Raw genomic sequence first — 6,203 nt, 5'->3', positions numbered from 1 at the left:
CACAACAGTGAGAGGCCCGCGTACCACAAAAAAAAAAAAAAAAAAAAAAGTCATAATATTTGACTCAAACCCACTTTGAGAGTGTAATCAAAGAAAATCGTCCAAAATATGGCAGCCCAAAAGATGTGTTTGGGTCTGTTTCTGCTGCAAGTAACAGAGTATATATAAAAATAGTCTGGGGCTTCCCTGGCGGTCCAGTGGTAAAGAATCCGCCTTCCAATGCAGGGGACGAGGGTTCGATCCCTGGTCCGGGAATTAGGTTCCCATGTGCCGCGGGGCAGCTAAGGCCTTGCCCCACAACTCCTGAGCTCACACACCTCGACTAGAGAGCCCTCGTGCCGCAAACTACAAAGTCCACATGCCCTGGAACCCGCACACCACAACTAGAGAGAGAAAAACCTGCAGGCCACAACTAGAGAGAAGCCCGCACGCCACAACAAAGAGCCCACTCGCTGCAATGAAAGGTCCCGCATGCCTCAACGAAGATCCCAGGTGCTGCAAATAAGCCGTGACGCAGCCAATAAATAAATAAAAACCAAATTGAAGTCTCACATAAGTCTGGAGGTAGACAGTTGCTGGCCTGGGTTCAGCTGCTCCGTGATGCCTTCAAGATCTTGGGCTCCTTTTCTGCTTTGTCATTCTTAGTGTGTTGGAGCCACACACTAAGATTTGAATGCCGACTGGCAGCTGTATGACCACAGGCAAGTTACTCAACATTTCTGTGCCCAGGTCTTCTCATCTGTACAATGGAGATGATAATACCTTCATAGACATTTCTTCTAAGTTGAAGGCAACAAGAAGGGGCATTGTCACGTGTATCCCTTTTACTAGGAAAGCAAAAAGCTTTTCCAGGATCCCTGCAACAGCCTTCCCTTAAGTCTCATTAGCCAGAATTGGGTTATATGGCTACGCTACCAACAGTGGAAGCCGTGAAAGCAGGAAACAGGATTGTTGACCCCCTCAGCTTAAATGGACTGTAACAACCCCAACAGAACTGGGCTTCTGTTCACAGTGAAGAGAGGGAGGTATTCAATAGATTTGGGGTAGGCAACCAGCAATGTCTACCACAAGCTAACTGTAGGGAAATATCCACTGCAACATAATTTATAGCGGCAAAAATGGGTGCAAGAAAATATATCAAAATGTGGGACTAGTTAAGCAACTTCGGATGGAATATCCAGCCATTAAGCACTTTGATAGAGTTTTTTTTGTTTTGTTTTGTTGGCGGTATGCGGGCCTCTCACTGTTGTAGCCTCTCCCGCTAAGGAGCACAGGCTCCGGACGCACAGGCTCAGCGGCCATGGCTCACGGGCCCAGCTGCTCCGCGGCACGTGGGATCTTCCTGGACCAGAACACGAACCTGCGTCCCCTCCATCGGCAGGCAGACTCTCAACCACTGCGCCACCAGGGAAACCCTGATAGAGCTTTTTTAAAAATAAGGTATAGGGCGCCATGGAGGAGTACGCTTGGGAGTCTTGCCCATGGTGAGTTGTGGATGACTGCGGTGGAGCCTTCACTATGGGTGGAATCGGCGGTGGAGTCTTCCAGGCCATTAAGGGCTTCTGCAATGCCCTTGTTGGAATTCGGCACCGAATGAGAGGCGGTGTCAACGCTGTGAGGATGCGAGCCCCTCAGATTGGATGTAGCTTCGCGGTGCAGGGGAGCCTGTTCTCCACCATCGACTGCGGTCTGGTGCGGCTGCGGGGCAAGGAAGATCCCTGGAAATCCATCACCAGTGGAGAATTGACTGGGGCTGTGCTGGCTGCCTGCAGTGGCCCATTGGCCACGGTGGGCTCGGCAATGATGGGAGGCATTCTGTTGGCCCTCATCGAGGATCTTGGCATCCTCCTCACTCGCAGCAGTTCTGCACTGCACCCCATTCCTGGAGGACCCCAGCCAGCTGCCCGCTAAGGAGGGTACCGTGGCCCCAGGCTACCCCAGCTATCAGCAATACCACTGAGGAAGTGACCACCTGTCACCACCACCGTGGGAGCTCCTCCTCGGTTCCCTCCCTGATGATCTACCTCAAAGGGAGGGCTGGCTCCCAGTTGGTCCTGGGACCCTCCAGAGAAGGGCCTCTACTCTGTTGCCTTATCCCAGGTTTGGGGTGGGGCACCCCAGCTGCCCTGATGGATGGTCCCTTCTCTCTCAGGCACCCCAGCCCCCATTCATATGTAACAAGCTCTCACCCCAGTCCCTTTGCATGGCGCCTTGATGAGTATTTAAAGCCAGTTTTGAAATGCCAAAAATAAATAAATAAATATAAGGTATGAACACTACAGCAATGTGAAAAATACTATGCCATTATTTTCAAAAGCAAAGTATCAGTGTAACATGATTTTAAGACAAACATTTTTCACATTTTTAATTCATGAAATTGGGATGTGTCTTAAAATTTTTGCAGCCAAATCACAGTCTTGACACAGTTGTACATTCATGCACATTCATGAACTTGGTCTGAAAATCTTAAGGTGACATTTGCTTAGATCAAGCAAGGACCAGCATCAAAACTTGCAGAAGGGGAGTCAGTAGCTGGTAAGAAAATGCCAGAAAAAAAAACAGTGGAACATTTTTCTAAAATTTTCAGTTCTTTATTGATGTATAATACATACATGAAGAAAAGTGCAAGTATTGGCAAGTGTACTGAAGCTCAATGAATTTTCACAAGTTGAATACATCCCTGGTTATCAGCACCCAGATCAAGAAACAATATTACCAACACCTCAGAAGTCCCCTTTTGAGTGGAGAACTCAAGAAATGCTGCAACACCAAGGTTCTTAATGACACAAGTATGCTGTGGAAAACCGCGGGCATTAGGATGCCAAGTCAAACAGATTCACAAGAATCTGATTTTGAATGCAAAGAAGCTTATGCAATATGTTAACCAATTTGTTTCACTTCCTCAAACATGTACAAGAGCAGGTATTTTATTTTTAAATGTCTGTAACAAAAGACTTAGAATTCTTTCAATACATACACATTTTAAAATTCTAATAAGAAAGCATTGTGTTGTAGTTTAAATGTCAGCAAGTTTCTCTTTAAGATACATAAAATAATTGTGCTTCCTACAACTTACAATTTCGTAAGTATAATATGCAATATGAAAATAGTGTGGTACGAATACAGCTGATTGGGTTTTCTTTTCTCTACGTATTAAGCATGTATTAGGGTTCTCCAGAGAAACAGAACCAATATGAGATATATATATATCTCATATATCCTATGTATATGAGGAGATTTATCATAGGAATTGGTTCAGGAGATTATAGAGGCCGGGAAATCCTGCAATCAGCTGTCTGCAAGCTGGAGAATTGGGGAAGCCAGTGGTGTAATTCAGTCCAAATCTGAAGGCCTGAGAATCAGGAGTGCCAATGGCCCCTTTTTAAAAAATATATATATAAAACACCTCTAGTTCCATTCTTATAGCAAGATCCAATTTTGGTATACCTAGTATTCCTATTATTTAGATAGTAATATCAGACCCAGGAGTGCTTTAAGAGGGAATTTGGCTAAGAGGTAAAGGAAAATTAAGATGACATGGAAACCTAATTCTGGAAAGTGTTACAGGAGGGGAAGTATAAAAGGATGACATGAAAACTAAGAATAAATTATGATACTTCACAACTTACTTTAAGGATACTTGAATCTTCCTCTTTTTAAAAAGTTTAGAAACATTTTACCATTTTAATTGTGATATTTTTAAACATATAGAAAATAATGAAACATATCCATCTCCTAGATTTATTCCATATTAATTTTTACCTTTTTTGGTTTGTTTTAAAGAAATAGAATGTTAAGAGTATAAGTGAAGCCCCACTCAACCATTTTCTCCTTTCTCAGGGATAACTACTATTTTGCAGTTGATGCCTATTATTCCTTTAGTTATTTGTTTTTTACTATATTTGTGCATGTATATGTATGTGTGTGTAATAAAAGTATCATTGAGTATCTTAAAATTTTACATATATAGTATCGTATATATCCTTTTGCTGACTATAACTCAACATTAGATTCTGGATAAATGAAGATTCTATCATTTAACTGTTGTAATAGTTTTCCATTATTTATCCATAAATCCACAATTTATCATTACCCTACCGAAGAGCAGTTAGGTTTTTTCACTTTTTTGCCATTTAAAAATCCTGCTGTAAATATCCACGTGCAAGTTTTTGTGTGGGCCTGAGTTTTCAACTCCTTTGGGTAAATACCAAAGAGAGTGATTGTTAAATCATATGGTAAAAGTATGTTAAGTTTTGTAAGAAATCACCAAACTATCTTCCTTCTAGCTTCCCAGTTCCAAAGCCACACCCATGGTTCTACGTATTTGGTATCACTCCACTGGCATTACCGAGATCTGTATTAGTTATCTATTGCTTCATAACAAAACACCACAAAATCTAGCGGCTTAAAGCAATGAACATCATTTCACAGTTTCTGTGGGTCAGGAATTTCAGGTGGCTTAGGTGGGGCTAGAGAATCCACTCCCCAAATGGCTTATATTCATATGACTGTTAGTAAGAAGCCTCAGTTCCTCTCCAGCTCTTGGTAGAAGGTCTCAGTTCCCCAAGTTAGGGACCTTTTCATAAGACTTCTTTAGTGTCCTCAGAACATGACAGCTGGCTTCCTTCAGGGTGAGCAATCCGAGAGAGAGTGCAAGGAGTCCAAAATGTCTTTTGTGACCTAGTTTTGGAAGTCAGACACCATTACTTCTTTGGCTATCTTCTACATGTTAGAAGCAAGTCACTAAATGTAACCCACAGTCAAGAGGAGGGGCATTAGGCTCCATCATTGGAAGGGAGGCATATTGAAGAATACGTAGATCTATTTTAAAACTACCATACTACTTAAAAAAAATTTTTTTTAAATTTATTTGGCTGCACTGGGCCTTAGTTGTGGCATGCAGGATCTAGTTCCCTGATCAGGGATTGAACCCGGGCCCTCTGCATTGGGACCGTGGAGACTCAACCACTGGACCACCAGGGAAGTCCCCACACTACTTTTAAACTGAACAAAATGACATGCCAGCTATAAAAACATTATATCCCATGTTTCTGATATATCATCTACCTTCTTGCACACTCCACAGAAGTATTTTTTAAACTGTAGATTCAGTTCCATAAATAACATGAAATCAGTGTATAACATCTCTGAAATCTGCACAGCATAGAAGCAGCAGAAGGGAGAGGGCTCATAGTTTTGTAATTCCAGATCCCCCTTTAATCTTTGTTTTAAACTGTCCTATAACATATGTATAACTTTTTAATAATAGAGGAATAGATTATATGAAATTATATTTAGTTAAGCTTAATTGTGAATAACACCTATTTTACCACACTGTAGATTTGTTCATTCAACACATTTTATCATGGTTGTTTTAAATATTCTGCATTTGTTTTTAATTTTTATCTTTTTAATATCACTCTTGAAGTGACAGGAAGTCACTTTCTTTTTTTTTTTTTAATGCAAGCACATCTCTTTGAACCCAACTAAACTGCTCCCTTGGTGATTCTCTCAATGCACCTGTGGCTTAAGCCGGCAACTGCTGTTACTCAGGCTTTGCAAATGAGCAAATTAACACCTGGGTCTTAAATTTTACAGAAAGACCAGGAAGAAATGGGAACAGAGGCTTGAAACTTTAGCCCAGTGACATGTAAGCCACAAAAATGGGAAAACTCAGTGGAATCTAAAATATAACACAAATGAACCTATCTACGAAACAGAACTAGAGAACAGATTTGTGGTTGCCAGGAGGAGGAGGGTGCGGGAAGGATGGATTAGGAGTTTGGGGTTAGCAGATGCAAACTATTATATATAGGATGGATAAACAACAAGGTCCTACTGCATAGCAGAGGGAACTATATTCAATATCCTGTGATAAACCATAATGGAAAGGAATCTAAAAAAGCATATATATACGTGTATAACTGAATCACTTCGCTGTACAGCATAAATTAACACATTATAAATCAACTATACTTCAATTTAAAAAATGGGAAAAAATCAGAGGTAGTGATGGTGTATTCTAGTTGGGGGAGGGGGCTGAAAAAAAGCTTACTTTCCAAGTTTCCCCTACACACTTACTCTACCTATGGACGACCGTGCTAACCATTAAAAGAATGTTCCAGCCTTATTAAGTCTGGTGATTTTCCTGAGCCTAACACCTTTTGTCTCCCATACTGGGAACGCGAAAAGGTGAGGCTGCT

General features: G+C 41.5%; 1 pseudogene; it reads left to right on the top strand.

Annotated features, from left to right (window-relative positions):
- Positions 1-1,518: 1,518 nt before the first annotated feature.
- LOC131758613 (mitochondrial import inner membrane translocase subunit Tim17-B pseudogene) lies at positions 1,519-2,060 on the top strand (annotated as a pseudogene).
- Positions 2,061-6,203: the final 4,143 nt, after the last annotated feature.

This window comes from Kogia breviceps, chromosome 6, assembly GCF_026419965.1.
Source record: "Kogia breviceps isolate mKogBre1 chromosome 6, mKogBre1 haplotype 1, whole genome shotgun sequence".
Classification (NCBI taxonomy): Eukaryota; Metazoa; Chordata; class Mammalia; order Artiodactyla; family Physeteridae; genus Kogia; species Kogia breviceps.
This window is presented reverse-complemented; position numbering and strand designations above follow the sequence as displayed.